Here is a 17650-nt window from a genome sequence, read left to right as displayed (position 1 = left end):
CTGAGCAGTCAAACACAGTTTACGAAATTAAAGTTAAATTTCATTTTAGCCATCGGAGATAATTTACACTAGCCTTGCAGTGCCATAGACAGTTTGTACTGTATGTATGTTGGATTTTTTTACTTGCACACTTAGAAATAAGGGCTGTCAGGGATTTAAGGGACAGCCGACATGGAGTGGGGGCAGCATGTCGATCTTAGGGTGCCAACCTCCGCTGTCAGGAAGGATATCAGCTTATTAAAGGGAACCTGTCATCCCCCCAGGCGTTTTTAAGTAAAAGAGTGACCTTGTGCAGCATTAATGCTGCATTCTGTCAAGGTGGCTCTGTTACTTAGCTTCCATTCCACCGCAGAAATAATTGTTTATAAAATTGTTCAAAAATACCTGTATTTTGACAGAGGGGCAGGTCTTTCCCCCTCTGACAGACGCCTCGCATCCATCAGTCATTTCGTATTTGGCGCCGCCTCCTCAGTTTTCTTTTGAAATGCTGGCGCCTGCGCTGTACTATAGTTTAGTGGGCATGCGCAGTTAGCGCTGCCTGACGTGCCCGTGCTCTCAGATCACATCCTGGCCTTCATATCGCGTGGCCACAGATCCCGCCACGCAGTCGCTTATGATTTATTCACACTGCGGGGCTGGAAATCTTGGGAAAGAGAGCCACAGAGAACTACTGCGCATGCCCAGGATTCCCAGCCCCGCAGTGTGAATAAATCATAAGCGACTGCGGGGCGAGATCTGTGGTCGCGCGATATGAAGGCCAGGATGGGATCTGAGAGCACGGGCACGTCGGGCAGCGCTAACTGCGCATGCGCACGAAACTATAGTACAGTGCAGGTGCCAGCATTTCAAAAGAAAACTGAGGAGGCGGCGCCAAGTACGAAATGACTGATGGATGCGAGGCGTCTGTCAGAGGGGGAAAGACCTGCCCCCCTGTCAAAATTCCGGTATTTTTGAACAATTTTATAAACAATTATTTCTGCGGTGGAACGGAAGCTAAGTAACAGAGCCACCTTGACAGAATGCAGCATTAGTGCTGCACAAGGTGGCTCTTTTACTTAAAAAGGTCTGGGAGGGTGACAGGTTCCCTTTAAGGCCATTGAAGAAATAATTATTATCATTAAATTTTTCTGTAAAAGGAATTTTTCTGAGTAAGATAAAAAAATGTTGTATAGAGGTCCTTGCATACATCTATTTGTATAGGTATATTATCTGCCTCATTCTGAGGGTCTGAGAGGTGCTATTCTTTTAATTATTTTTTCTATATATATTTTATTTGGGATTTTAATATTATCTAATAAAAGTTATTTTTTAGGGGTTTTTTTTCTCTTTTTGGTAGATACATAAGCTAAACCCTTAGTGTATAATAGTTTTGGTGGGTCAAAGCTCCCTCATTTGATGATTGAGTAAGAGGGTGTGACATAAAGGATGAGAATCCCCAGCCCTGTGCTGCATTTGTGCAGGAAGACTGCCATCTACTGTTCAAACGGAATCCTGCAGAGCGAACTGGAAAGGGAAGAGTTTCAGGAGATACAAGTTTGGATGGAGTTCCAGGTCAGGTGACCTTGATGACGTAGGTCTCCATTATAAAAGGTTAATGAGTAAGTAATACTTGTTACTTGGGTTTCCCCCAGCATGCTTGGGAGGTCTCCGAGTGTTTTGGCGTGCTCGGAGATTTAGTTTTTGTCGCCTAAGCGGCATGATTTGCAGCTGCTAGACAGCCTGAATGCATGAAAGGATTGCCTAATATTCAGGCAACCCCCACATGTATTCAGCTTGTCTAGCAGCTACAAATTATGCAGCTCAGACGACACAAACTAAAGCTCCGAGCACGCCAAAATACTCTTGAGACCACCCAAGCATGCTCGGGGAAACCAGAGTAATGAGTATACTCGCTCATCACTACTAGTGAGCCAAAACGAGAGCAGATTTGGTGCCAAGAGAAGGGACAGCCAGGCTGTATGTCAAAGATGATGCTGTATACCGGGGTGCCAGGCCGTGACAGGAAGTGTGAACCAGCAGGTTGTGGCGGGCCTGGAAGCAGAACCCAGGCAGCGCCAGGTAACTTCCAGAGTCCAGACTAAGTCGGTCAAGGCCCAAAGACCAGACCTCCGCAAAATAAGTTCTGGAGTCCAGACTATGCAAATCAAGGACCAAAGATCATATCTGCGCTGGTCAAGAGCCGAAGCCCAGACTTCAGCCCACCAGGTACAAGAGACAAACATCATCAGTCAAGCACCAAATATAAGTGAGGAAACTCCATCCAGGGGTGAACACCGGTGGTTATAAACGGGATGCGCAAGTGAGCCGTTGCTTCCAGAACTGATGTACGGTACAAAGGTTGTCCTGTGCTACTACAGCAGACAGGGCTGTGGCCGGTTGAAGCGAAGAAGGTCCAACGAGTCTTGTTCGACTTGTCAGGAAAAATTGTGACCTAGTGGGAAAAAACGGATTACTTACCCGTAATGCTCTTTTATAGAGTCCACGATTGCACCCACATGAGAGAGGGGATCCGCCCATAGGAACAGGAAACCTACAGAATAAAAGAGGCGGTCCCCCTCTCCTCCTCAGTTGGATTACAGAGTACCAGATGAACCGCCAAAGTATTAGTCCAAACTTTTATGATAAATCCTTACATCTTAAATACATATATACAGCCACTAGCAAGTGAACTATTCACATTATATCTAACTAAGGGGGGGTAGTGAGTGGGTGCTTTCGTGGACGCTATAAAAGAGTATTACCGGTATGTAATCCGCTTTTTCTCTTCGCCACGACAGCACCCACATGAAAGACTTTCAGAGAACCATCACTTGGGTGAGACCACAGTGTTGAAGACAACCCTCCCAAAAACCAAGTGAGAAGATGAAGATAGATCAAGCCTATAGTGGTTGTAGAAGGTAGATGGCGCCGACCAAGTTGCGGCCTTACATATAAGGTCAATTGAAACGTCCGCCCTCTCAGCCCAGGATGATGCCATAGCCCGTGCTGAATGTGCGTTTATCCCATCCGGAGGACTTTCACTTTTTGCTGAGTAGGCAAGACAGATAGCATCTCTGATCCATCGGGACAAGATGCCTTTTGTGACTCCGCACCCTTTCCTGCGACCCTGGAAGGACACAAAAAGAACCCTACTCTGCCTCCAGGAACTAGTTTTATCTATGCAACTCAGGACTGCCCTTCTCACATCTAGGGTGTGAAACTTCTCCTCAGGGCAAGAAGGATTATCAAAAAAGGAGTGAAGAAAAATTTCCTGCGACCTATGAAACCTCGTTGCCACTTTAGTAAGGTATTCAACAAATTTCCAAATACAACTATGGGCAAAATAACACCTATTTTCAATCAATAATAAATCTAGTGAAAAAAATAATATGTGCCCAAAAGTAGTCCTAACGGATAAAGTAAATGTAAACTCCAAACAGAATGTGCCAAAAGAAGAAAAGGAGTGCAATACATGCAAAAAAGTACAATGAAGTACACGACAATATGATAAAATAAAAATAATATTTATTAATTAAGTACAAATAAGTGTGTACAAATTTTTTTTATATGTGTTAAAATTAAGTATATCATACAACCCTAATTAGCAGGGCCGGATTATAGGCAGGGCAGGCGGGGCTTCAGCCCCGGGGCCCCCACCACAAGAGCTTCTAAGGGGGCCCCCACCACATTCCTGCTGGCTGCTGCAATGGGACTCCATCTTCTCCCCACCTAAAAGTGAGTGACCGTGGGGGCGGCATTATGTGCTCTGCTACCAGCAGCATCTACAAGTAGCGTGAACGCTGATGCTGCTGGTAGCGTGCAAAGGCTTGTGATGAGATCACAGGAGGTAAGGTGTCAGGGCCTGCGATCATGTGACCCCTGTCTCCTCCCCTCCTGTTATCAGGTATCAGGTATCAGTTATCAGGTATCAGTTATCAGGTGTCAGACATCAGGTATCAGTTATCAGGTATCAGTTATCAGGTATCAGGTATCAGACATCAGGTATCAGTTATCAGGTATCAGTTATCAGGTATCAGTTATCAGGTATCAGTTATCAGGTATCAGACATCAGGTATCAGTTATCAGTTAGGTATCAGGTATCAGTTATCAGGTATCAGTCATCAGGTATCAGTTATCAGGTATCAGACATCAGGTATCAGGTATGAGAATCAGGTATCAGACAGAGTATTTCTGATGTTTGATTTTGATATATGATCATGTCCTAAAATGGACACTGTACTCCTGTGACCTCATCACAGGTCCTTTGCGCACAGCACAGAGCACTGAGACAGAGCAGCCATGTGGAGTGCGGCTCTGCGGGTGGAGGTCGGTGCTGGAGGCTCCATTATTCTCTATGTGGAGTGCGGCTCTGCGGGTGGAGGTCAGTGCTGGAGGCCCCATTATTCTCTATGTGGAGTGCGGCTCTGCGGGTGGAGGTCGGTGCTGGAGGCTCCATTATTCTCTATGTGGAGTGCGGCTCTGCGGGTGGAGGTCAGTGCTGGAGGCTCCATTATTCTCTATGTGGAGTGCGGCTCTGCGGGTGGAGGTCGGTGCTGGAGACTCCATTATTCTCTATGTGGAGTGCGGCTCTGCGGGTGGAGGTCGGTGCTGGAGGCTCCATTATTCTCTATGTGGAGTGCGGCTCTGCGGGTGGAGGTCGGTGCTGGAGGCTCCATTATTCTCTATGTGGAGTGCGGCTCTGCGGGTGGAGGTCGGTGCTGGAGGCTCCATTATTCTCTATGTGGAGTGCGGCTCTGCGGGTGGAGGTCGGTGCTGGAGGCTCCATTATTCTCTATGTGGAGTGCGGCTCTGCGGGTGGAGGTCGGTGCTGGAGGCTCCATTATTCTCTATGTGGAGTGCGGCTCTGCGGGTGGAGGTCGGTGCTGGAGGCTCCATTATTCTCTATGTGGAGTGCGGCTCTGCGGGTGGAGGTCGGTGCTGGAGGCTCCATTATTCTCTATGTGGAGTGCGGCTCTGCGGGTGGAGGTCGGTGCTGGAGGCTCCATTATTCTCTATGTGGAGTGCGGCTCTGCGGGTGGAGGTCGGTGCTGGAGGCTCCATTATTCTCTATGTGGAGTGCGGCTCTGCGGGTGGAGGTCAGTGCTGGAGGCTCCATTATTCTCTATGTGGAGTGGGGCTCTGCAGGTGGAGGTCAGTGCTGGAGGCTCCATTATTCTCTATGTGGAGTGCGGCTCTGCGGGTGGAGGTCGGTGCTGGAGGCTCCATTATTCTCTATGTGGAGTGCGGCTCTGCGGGTGGAGGTCGGTGCTGGAGGCTCCATTATTCTCTATGTGGAGTGCGGCTCCGCGGGTGGAGGTCGGTGCTGGAGGCTCCATTATTCTCTATGTGGAGTGCGGCTCCGCGGGTGGAGGTCGGTGCTGGAGGCTCCATTATTCTCTATGTGGAGTGCGGCTCTGCGGGTGGAGGTCGGTGCTGGAGGCTCCATTATTCTCTATGTGGAGTGCGGCTCTGCAGGTGGAGGTCGGTGCTGGAGGCCCCATTATTCTCTATGTGGAGTGCGGCTCTGCGGGTGGAGGTCGGTGCTGGAGGCCCCATTATTCTCTATGTGGAGTGCGGCTCTGCGGGTGGAGGTCGGTGCTGGAGGCTCCATTATTCTCTATGTGGAGTGCGGCTCTGCGGGTGGAGGTCGGTGCTGGAGGCTCCATTATTCTCTATGTGGAGTGGGGCTCTGCGGGTGGAGGTCGGTGCTGGAGGCCCCATTATTCTCTATGTGGAGTGTGGCTCTGCATGTGGCGGTAGGTGCTGGAGATTCCCCATTACTGGGTAGAGGGGGCAGTAACCTTTTCAGAGCTGAGACTATCTTGGTGCTTTTTTGTTGTCACTTTCTAAGAATCATAGCATTTTGTTCCTTGTACATGTGACCCAAGTATGGAAAACAGGAAGTAACAAAACACATATTGCAATGTCCCTTTCCTGTCCCCACATACAGTATAATTTTCCCACAGTATCACGTCCCCACATACAGTTTAATGTTCCCACAGTATCACCATCCCCCCACATACAGTATAATGTTCCCCACTACCGTCACCCCCACACAGTATAATATTCACACAGTATAATATTCCCACAGTACTGCCATCCCCCACACAGTATAATGTTCCCCCAGTACCGCCATCCCCCCATACACAGTATAATGTTCCCCCAGTACCCAGTATCAGCCCTTGGTTTATTCAGGACTCTGCTGTCTGTGCTGGTTCTCATCGTCCTGGATGAGGTGAAGTTTGTGTGGGGTCAGGGAGGGTTTACAGGGTGGATATAGCAGAGACGTGTGTGTACAAGGTGTACGGAGCGGAGCCGTGTGTGTGTGTGTGTATGAGGTGTACGGAGCAGAGCCGCGAGTGTGTGAGGTGTACTGAGCGGAGCCGCACGTGTACGGAGCTGAGCCCCACGTGTGTGTATGGAGCGGAGCTGCGTGTGTGCAAGGTGTGTGGAGCGGAACCGCATGTGTACGAGGTTTGCGGAGTGGAGCCATGTGTGTACTGAGTTGAGCAGTGTGTGTGTGCAAGGTGTACAGAACGGAGCCGTGTGTATGAGGCATAAAAAGTCGAACCGTGTGTGTATGATGTATGCCGTGCCATACGTGTACAAGGTGTATGGTGGGGAGCATTCATACCTCCCAGCGAGACAGTCCCGATTTTGAGAGAGATACTGCCCCGGCTGGGAGCTTACTTTTCGTGCGGACACAGGAGTACACGGCGGAGCCCCGAGGAGCACTTTAAAATTCGCATGTGACGTTCCACCGGAAGTGACGTGCTAGAAGCTGACCAGAAATTAGGTAATTTCGGGAGGAGATTGTGACGGAACCATGGAGGCACTTTAGGGAATGCTTCAGATCCATCACCATGTCCTCCTCCAACAGCGCGGACAGCAGGATCGCCTTGAACTTGGGGATGTCGGCCATGTGAGCGGATCGTTATATTTCCTGCATCGGGAGGCTCAGGTGGGCACTACAGTGGGAGCCGGGCTGCTATAGTATCTTTATAGAATCTATCTCTGTTTCTTTATCTCTCTAATCTTTCTTTTTTTTTCTCTCTCTCTCTGTTCTTTCTTCTTTCTTTTCTTTCTTTCTCTGTTCTTTCTTTCCATTCTTTCTTTCTCTCTCTCTGTTTTTTCTTTCTCTGTTTTCTTTTTTCTCTGTTCTTTCTTTCTGTCACGCCTCCTCTCCTGTCACGCCTCCTGTCCTGTGGATCTCCTCTGCCTGCTCGCCGCGTTCACGAGCATCGTGCGCCCGCCGCCTGCTGTGTACCCGCCAATCAACTCTGCAGCGCCACGGTGATTAACCCCCTTGCCTCCAGGCTCCAGCTAGCTATATATTGATCGGGGGAGCTGTATGCGCGAGAGGGGAGCTGTACATTTGGGCCTGTATACCTGGAGAAGGGAACTGTATAAAGACGAAACATTGGAGAACTGTATAACCTTGGGGGGGGGGGACAGCTGCCTGTATACCCTTGTAGGGGGCAAGAGCTGTATACCCGTTGGGGGGGGAGTTGTATTCCCATGGGGGGAAAGCTGCCTGTATACCCTTGAAGGGGGCAAGAGCTGTATACCCTTGCGTGGGGGGGGAGCTGTACTCCGGAGATAATACAATAGAGAGCATATTGTTATACAGTAGTTAGCAACAATTGCTGCCGGTGAAAACTTTCCCTTTCTGCATTTTTATTATTCCTTGGCTGTCTTAACATTGGGTTCAATAAAAAAAATGTGCGTAACTCTTTCTGTCTATAATTGGACTGCTTTGAGTTATCCTGGACTGTATCTCTATTGTAGTACTGTAAATCTGAATGTGGCAGAACAAGAGGATAAGATTAGATTGTACATCTGAGTGCTACAGTTCGCGCTCTACTGTTATGGCTAAAATGTTAATGATATGGGGGCCCCACCAACCTTAATCCGGCCCTGCTAATTAGTATATGTACCCAGTGCAAACCAATGCAGCAAGACTCTTTAATGGCACATAACAAAATTATTTCACACAAAAGTGTTATAATGACCATAAAAAGGCAGTACTATTACATATATATAGGCAAAAAGTTTAGATGGCACTAAATGAAATCATTTTTCACCAAAAATTGTGCTAGCCATAGAAACCAATAGCGCTACATGCATATAAAAGCCAACCCACAAAATACTGCCGATAAAAGTACAAAAGAGTCACGTAAAATCACAACTTCTTAGCGCTTACCCATAGAGTATGGTGCCTGGTTGCTCTGGAGCCACGTGTCACCCTTGACGCGCGTTTCGCCCTTAGCTTTATCAAAAGGGATACGCTGTTTACACATTTATCCGGTCTTTTATAGTGAGCAAGATGGGGTGGAACATCCCTACTGCGCACGCGTCCTGACATCATCGCCAGAAGGACGCCCACCATCACCCGGCATTCACCAAGAGCGCACGTCATGGGGAAATCCCCTTTTGACGTCATTGTGACATGCGCGCTAAGTATTATGAAGCCGGGGGTGGTGTTTCCCTGAAGAGCTCAGGGCGCGTGCGTCGGAGAACCACACCATCCCACAGACAGGAGAGTATAAGTCATGCGGCGTTTCTAAACACATCACAAAGGAGATTCATGATTAAAGAAAACTCCATATAATAACCGATAAACACCACAAGACCACATACCAAGAATAGATTTATATAAAGTGATGTATATATCAGCGGCTGATTACCTCCAATTATTTATATATCATAAAAAATTAATTATATAAAAGAAATTATATATATATATATACACTCACTGGCCACTTTATTAGGTACACCTGTCCAACTGTGTGTTAAGACTTAATTTCTAATCAGCCAATCACATGGCGGCAACTCAGTGCATTTAGGCATGTAGACATGGTCAAGACAATCTCCTGCAGTTCAAACCGAGCATCAGTATGGGGAAGAAAGGTGATTTGAGTGCCTTTGAACGTGGCATGATTGTTGGTGCCAGAAGGGCTGGTCTGAGTATTTCAGAAACTGCTGATCTACTGGGATTTTCACGCACAACCATCTCTAGGGTTTACAGAGAATGGTCCGAAAAAGAAAAAAAATCCAGTGAGCGGCAGTTCTGTGGCCGGAAATGCCTTGTTGATGCCAGAGGTCAGAGGAGAATGGGCATACTGGTTCGAGCTGATAGAAAGGCAACAGTGACTCAAATTGCCACCCGTTACAACCAAGGTAGGCAGAAGAGCATCTCTGAACGCACAGTGCGTCGAACTTTGAGGCAGATGGGCTACAGCAGCAGAAGACCACACTGGGAACCACTCCTCTCAGCTAAGAACAGGAAACTGAGGCTACAATTTGCACAAGCTCATCGAAATTGGACAGTAGAAGATTGGAAAAACGTTGCCTGGTCTGATGAGTCTCGATTTCTGCTGCGACATTCGGATGGTAGGGTCAGAATTTGGCGTAAACAACATGAAAGCATGGATCCATCCTGCCTTGTATCAACGGTTCAGGCTGGTGGTGGTGGTGTCATGGTGTGGGGAATTTTTTCTGGGCACTCTTTGGGCCCCTTGGTACCAATTGAGCATCGTTGCAACGCCACAGCCTACCTGAGTATTGTTGCTGACCATGTCCATCCCTTTATGACCACAATGTACCCAACATCTGATGGCTACTTTCAGCAGGATAATGCGCCATGTCATAAAGCTCGAATCATCTCAGATTGGTTTCTTGAACATGACAATGAGTTTACTGTACTCAAATGGCCTCCTCAGTCACCAGATCTCAATCCAATAGAGCATCTTTGGGATGTGGTGGAACGGGAGATTCGCATCAGGGATGTGCAGCCGACAAATCTGCGCCAACTGTGTGATGCCATCATGTCAATATGGTCCAAAATCTCTGAGGAATGCTTCCAGCACCTTGTTGAATCTCTGCCACGAAGAATTGAGGCAGTTCTGAAGGCAAAAGGGGGTCCAACCCGTTACTAGCATGGTGTACCTAATAAAGTGGCCAGTGAGTGTATATATATATCTATATATATATATATATATTATACCGGTATCAATGCAGTGTATAAGTGAAATAATGTGGAAAAAAAGAAATATAATAACAAATAATATAGACGTGCAAAAATATACAATATGTGGCTAAAATTAATAAAGTGAAAAAATAAAATAGTGATAAAAGACCACAATAATATGGTGCAATAATAATATAAGATATGATACACATGAAAAACATGTGAAAAAAAGTGAAAAAATTGAAAAAATAATTCAAAACCACAGACGCTGATACAATATTATTTATCTTCCTTTTCCTCTTGTCTTTACTTTATAATAATTCTCCTGTCTGTATCTCCAATACAGGAAATAAAAATCTCCAACTTGTTCTCCCGCATAAACACCAAAAGAAACCGGATGATGAATCCTGAATATCTATCTTTAAAGACAAATGTATTGTGGGTCAACACAAATCGCAAAAGCTCAACAACAAAATCACATAATTCGCCATCCCAGTTGCTGTTTCCTAGGAAGAAACGGACCGCCTCAATGCCATCCTCATGGGAAATACACGTGTATAATGACTCGACATCGGCTGTTACTAGCCATGTGGCTAATTATTAACAGCAACTGGGATGGCGAATTATGTGATTTTGTTGTTGAGCTTTTGCGATTTGTGTTGACCCACAATACATTTGTCTTTAAAGATAGATATTATTTACAGACACGTGGGACCGCCATGGGGGCTTCTTGTGCCTCAGCCTATGCCAACCTGTTCCTTGGTCTCTGGGAGAGGTCACTTTTTCATATGGAACGGGCCTCTCGCATTGACCAGGTGCAGTGTTGGCATAGATACATTGATGACATCTTTTTTATATGGCAGGGCAATGAAATTGATATTGCTGAATTTGTGGGTCAACTCAATTGCAATCCGTATAATATTAAACTTACATATAAGGCTCATCAATGAAAAATTGAATTCTTAGATATTTTATTAGAAGTGGGGGATGATGGAAGGATATTTACAGATGTGTTCAGGAAAGAAACTTCTGTGAATTCCTTGTTACATGCCACTTCCTCACATGTATCACATACGTTTAAAGCCATCCCAGTTGGTCAGTTTCTTAGGATGAAAAGGATTTGTTCCACTGATCATAAGTTTGAAGTGCAGTCAGCAGATCTGAAGGACAGGTTCAAAGAACGAGGATAAAGCAATCGTTGTATAAAAAATGGATACTTGAGGGCCAAAAAAATAGGATGATCAGAATTGTTATTTAAGGGTGGGAAGAAGAAGATATCAGATCAGAATTCAAATGTAAGATATATCTCTACTCATAATTGTCATTGGAGACGTATACAAGAGATTATCAATAAACATTGGTCTGTACTTTTAACAGATTCTGTTTTGGCCCGTAATATTTCTAAGAAACCACAATTTGTGGCTAGACGTGGTAAGAGTCTAAAAGATCTATTAGTAAAGAGCCACTATGTGGCAAAACCTGTGAATATATTGAATCCGAACAATACACAACCGACGTATGGTTGTTACCCTTGTGGGGGTTGTCTGGCTTGTACTTCCAAGAACTTGATCAAGGGGACCCATTTCAATTCCTCAAATGGTATTAAATCATTTTCAGTTCGACATCATATTAGCTGTAGTAGTACACATGTAATATATCTGGCCACATGCCCTTGTTCCAAGATATATGTGGGGCTGACTTCATGTCAGCTCCGCATTCGTGTAAGAGAGCATGTGAGGGATATTTTGAATGCCCATAAAATTGAGGATGTAAGTACCCTCAAAACTCTCTCCAGGCATTTTCGTATGATGCATAATAGTGATCCAAATGGATTGAAGGTCATTGGCATCGATCAGGTGCATTGTGGTAGTAGGGGTGGTAACATTAAGCGTTTATTAGCACAAACGGAATGTAAATGGATCGTGGAATTAGACTCAATGACCCCCATTGGGTTAAATGAGAAATCGAGTTTCGCTCCATTTTTGTGAGGACCCTTGTTTCATCTTGTAGCAATTCTTGTGCTTATTAGTGTTTTATAAAATAGTACATGTGTATATATATATATATATATATATATATACACACATACATGTATTTATATTCTTATTTTTTATTTTTATTATTTTAAAACATTATTATTTTTTTAATTATTATTTTTCATTATGTATATATTTTATATATTCTGTATTTTTTATTAATTATGGTTTTTATTTAGTCTTTTTAGGATTCATCATCAGGTTTCTTTTGGTGTTTATGCGGGAGAACAAGTTGGAGATTTTTATTTCCTGTATTGGAGATACAGACAGGAGAATTATTATAAAGTAAAGACAAGAGGAAAAGGAAGAGAAATAATATTGTATCAGCGTCTGTGGTTTTGAAATATTTTTTCAATTTTTTCACTTTTTTTCACATGTTTTTCATGTGTATCATATATTATATTATTATTGCACCATATTATTGTGGTGTTTTATCACTATTTTATTTTTTCACTTTATTAATTTTAGACACATATTGTATATTTTTGCACGTCTATATTATTTGTATATTTTTTTGTGTTTTTTTTAGTGCCATATGGCACGTTATTATATTTCTTTTTTTCACATTATTTCACTTATACACTGTATTGATACCGGTATAATATATATAATTTCTTTTATATAATTAATTTTTTATGATATATAAATAATTGGAGGTAATCAGCCGCTGATATATACATCACTTTATATAAATCTATTCTTGGTATGTGGTCTTGTGGTGTTTATCGGTTATTATATGGAGTTTTCTTTAATCATGAATCTCCTTTGTGATGTGTTTAGAAACGCCGCATGACTTATACTCTCCTGTCTGTGGGATGGTGTGATTCTCCGACGCACGCGCCCTGAGCTCTTCAGGGAAACACCACCCCCGGCTTCATAATACTTAGCGCGCATGTCACAATGACGTCAAAAGGGGACTTCCCCATGACGTGCGCTCTTGGTGAATGCCAGGTGATGGTGGGCGTCCTTCTGGCGATGATGTCAGGACGCGTGCGCAGTAGGGATGTTCCACCCCATCTTGCTCACTATAAAAGACCGGATAAATGTGTAAACAGCGTATCCCTTTTGATAAAGCTAAGGGCGAAACGCACGTCAAGGGTGACACGTGGCTCCAGAGCAACCAGGCACCATACTATATGGGTAAGCGCTAAGAAGTTGTGATTTTACGTGACTCTTTTGTACTTTTATCGGCAGTATTTTGTGGGTTGGCTTTTTTATGCATGTAGCGCTATTGGTTTCTATGGCTAGCACAATTTTTGGTGAAAAATGATTTCATTTAGTGCCATCTAAACTTTTTGCCTATATATATGTAATAGTACTGCCTTTTTATGGTCATTATAACACTTTTGTGTGAAATAATTTTGTTATGTGCCATTAAAGAGTCTTGCTGCATTGGTTTGCACTGGGTACATATACTAATTAGGGTTGTATGATATACTTAATTTTAACACATATAAAAAAACTTTTGTACACACTTATTTGTAATTAATTAATAAATATTATTTTTATTTTATCATATTGTCATGTACTTCATTGTACTTTTTTGCATGTATTTAACTCCTTTTCTTCTTTTAGTAAGGTATGATGGGTCTGGTTTCAGTACTATCCTATCCTGGAACACTAACAGGAAGGAAGGATCTATGGAAAGGGCCTGGATATCAATAACCTTTCTAGCAGATGTTAATGCCACTAATAAAGCAACTTTCAGTAACATGTTTCTTAGAGAAATGGATTCTAATGGTTCATATGGGGGACCTGTTAGGGCATCAAGGACAAGATTCAGATCCCAGGGAGGTAAGCGTGGAATGTGAACCGGGTTACTGCGTTCACATGCTGTAATGAACCGAGAGATCCATCTAACAAGGGCAGACACTTGGACCTCAGTATTAACTGAAAGGCCCAGCTCCCGACCGCTCTACAGAAATTCTAGAATAGCTGTTATCGGAATCTCCCTAGAGAAGGCCCCCCTGTAAAAGTCTAGGAATTTCTTCCATACTTTACTATGTATTCTAGTTGTAGACTCTTTTCTACTTTGCAGGACTGTGTTAATAAGGTAATCAGAGAACCCCCTTGATCTTAATAACTGCCTCTCAAGTTCCACGCCGTCAAGTGGAGGCCCTTCACTTGAGGATGAAGGAATAATAATAATAATTTTATTTCTATAGCGCCAACATATTCCGCAGCACTTTACATTATAGAGAGGACTTCTACAGACAAAAGACATTACAGCACAGCATAGCATAGCAATAAACACATAGATCAAAACAGATACCAAGAGGAATGAGGGCCCTGCTCGCAAGCTTACAATCTATAAGGAAAAAGGGGAGACACGAAAGGTGAATGGTAACAATTGCTTTTATTGTTATTATTGTTTGGACCATCCCTAGTGTAAGGCTGTGTTCACACACAGCGTTTTTTTAGCGGTATTTTTAGCGGTTTTGCCAATAAAACCGCTAAAAATAATCTTTCCATTAATTTCTATGCATTTTGCACTTTTTGTGCATATTGATGCGTCTTTTACCGCGAAAAAACAGCATCGCAGTAAAAAACGCAGCATGCTCATTAATTTCGCGGATTTTTCCGCGTTTCTGGCTAGTTCTATGCGTTTTGAAAACGCACCGGAAAAAAACGCATCAAAACCGCAACGAAAACGCGCAGGCAAAAAAGGTGCGGTTTCTGGGAAGGGAGTCAGGTTTTTGAGCGGAAATTTTCTGCTACGTGTGCACTTAGCCTAAGAATCGGGTGTTCCTGTTGCTGCATGAACCAGTTAACAGTCTAAATATGTAACAGTACAGAGGGCTATTAAATGCAAAAAGCATGTGAGAACATGATGCAAAGAACCTGGTTATGGTAAAAAGTTTTGAAATGAGCCACACAGGGATATTTAGGTTAATAAGTTGAGGCGATAGGCCAGTCTGAACAAATGCATTTTTAAGGCACTCTTAAAACTCTGGGGATTGGGGATTAATCGTACTAGCTTGGGTAGTGCATTCCAAAGAATTGACGTGGCACGTGAAAAGTCTTAGACGGGAGTGGGAGGTTCTGATTAATGAGGATGTTAACCACAGGTCATTAGCAGAATGGAGGGCACGGGTAGGGTGGTAGTCTGAGACAAGGGAGGAGATGTAGGGTGGTGCTGAGCCATGGAGGGCTTTGTGGGTGAGGGTAATAAGTTTATACTGAATTCTGGAGGGGATGGGTAGCCAGTGTAAGGACTGGCACAAGGTAGAGGCATCTGTATAACGATTGGTGAGGAATATGATCCTAGCTGCATCATTCAGGATGGATTAGAGAGGGGAGAGTTTGTTAAGAGGGAGACCAATTAGTAGAGAGTTACAATAGTCCAGACGAGAACAAATAAGAGAAACAGTAAGAGTTTTTGCAGAGTCGAAAGTAAGAAAGGGTCGAATTCTAGAAATGTTTTTGAGGTGCAGATAACAAGAGTGAGCCAATGATCGGATGTGGGGGGGGGGGTGAAAGAAAGCTCTGAATCAAGTATGACCCCAGGACAGCGGGTATGTTGCTGGGGAGTAATGGTGGAACCACACACGGAAATGGCAATGTCGGGCATAGGTAGGTTAGTAGAGGGAGGAAACACGAGGAGTTCAGTTTTTAACAGGTTCAGTTTCAGATAGAGGGAGGACATGATGTCAGAGACAGCAGTAGGACAATCACTGGTGTTTTCCAAAAAGGCAGGCGTGATATCAGGAGAAGTGTATAATTGGGTGTCATCAGCATAGAGATGGACCTTGAGAGAGCAGGTCTGGAGCTGATGGGAGGATACAGGGATCGCATATGGACATGGCCCAGAGCCAAGAGAACCAGGGTCTCCTGGGCCAAAAGGGTGCAATGAGGATCACCCTTGCTCTATCTTCTCTGATTTTCCTGATGACCAGAGGAAGCAACATCATTGGCAGAAAGGCATACGCCAGACTGAACTGCCAGGGGGATTGAAGGGAGTCCACCATCTCTGGCTGATCTGCTGTGTTCAGGGAGGCAAATCTCTGTACCTGCCTGTTCTCTCTGTTAGCAAACAGGTCTATGTATGGGAGCCCCCATAAGTTTACTCTCTTCTTGAATATGTGGCTGTTGAGAACCCATTCTCCCTGATGTAGCATATGGCGACTGAGAAAATCTGCTTTTATATTTTCCGCTCTCCTGATATGAAGGGCTGAGATAGACAATAGGTGGGTTTCAGCCAGCTCTAAAATCTCCACTGTTGTAGACATTAGCTTTTCTGATCGCGTTCCGCCTTGATGATTTAAATACGCGACCACCGTAGTTGTGTCCAACAAGATCCTTAAATGAAACCCTTGGAGCTGTGGAAGAAAGTGATTCAAAGCATGACTGACCGCTTTCAATTCTTCCAAATTTGAGGAGTCTTCCATCTCCCCTATATCCCATCGGCCCTGAGCTAGGCTATCTCCCATATGGGCGCTCCATCCCTCAGGGCTGGCATCAGTGGTAATTACTCTAGATGGTTTTATTATCCATGGAACCCCCCTGGAAAGATGATTCTTGTCCACCCACCAGGACAGGGAGTTTATTACATCTTCAGATAGGGGTACTACTCCCGCTAAATGCCCTTGCAAGCATTCTTCCGCATAGAGGATCTCTTGCTGCAAGCACCGGGTATGATACTGGGCCCATTGTACTGCCGGGATGCATGAGGTAAAGGACATGGACTCTCTTAATGACATTCGGCGGTTATCCGTCGCTGATCTGACCTTTGACATTATGGTCACCTTCTTTGACTCTGGGAGAAGATCTTTGATTTACAGAATCCAGGTGTAGCCCCAGGAAAGACTGAAGAGTTTCCGGAACCAGCCTGGATTTTTCGAAGTTGATAATCCATCCTAATGCCTGTAAGGACGAAATTGTGTCAGAAAGGCGACTATTAAACTGGGAGGCAGACTTTCCTACCACCTGGAAATCATCTAGATATGGTATGATCAGCATATCCTGCTGTCATATATAAGCCATCACCTCTAACATCACCTTTGTGAACACTCGAGGAGCCATAGAAAGACCGAACGGCATCACTATGAACTGAAAATGGTGGATCTGGCCCGCCAGGATGACTGCCACCCTAAGATACTGCTGATGTTCGGCGTGTATGGGAAGATGATAATATGCATCCTTCAGATCCAATCCGGCCATGATACATCTGGGAAATAAAAGTTTGATAGTGGATCTGATTGATTCCATTTTGAATGTATGATTATAAAGTAAGGTATTCAATCTTTTAAGATTTATAATAGTTCTAAATGAGCCATCCGGTTTAGAGACCAAGAACAAAGGGGAATAAAATCCCCTTCCTTCTTGACCTTCAGGAACCTATACCAGGACCTTTCTAGACAATAAATTTTTAACTCCAGTGCTTCTTGCTGTGCTGGTGATTTAAGAGATGTTACTATAAATGAATCCTGAGGAATCTGAGAAAATTACAGCTCTAATCCGAACCTTACTAGGTTCAGGATCCACCGACTGTCATCTCTTTCCATTTATGGAAAAAAAAATTCAATCAGCCTCCTACTGGAGGGTTAGGCTTATCAGAACCTTTTATGTTTTGCAGCCGAGGATCCACTAAACAAAGCACATTTCTGTTTAGCTTCCTTTGTTGCCCAATGGTCTTTCTGGCTTTCATATGGCCTTCTCCTACTGA

This window comes from Dendrobates tinctorius, unplaced genomic scaffold, assembly GCF_039654945.1.
Source record: "Dendrobates tinctorius isolate UK_male_01 unplaced genomic scaffold, ASM3965494v1 ptg000098l, whole genome shotgun sequence".
Classification (NCBI taxonomy): domain Eukaryota; kingdom Metazoa; phylum Chordata; class Amphibia; order Anura; family Dendrobatidae; genus Dendrobates; species Dendrobates tinctorius.
This window is presented reverse-complemented; position numbering follows the sequence as displayed.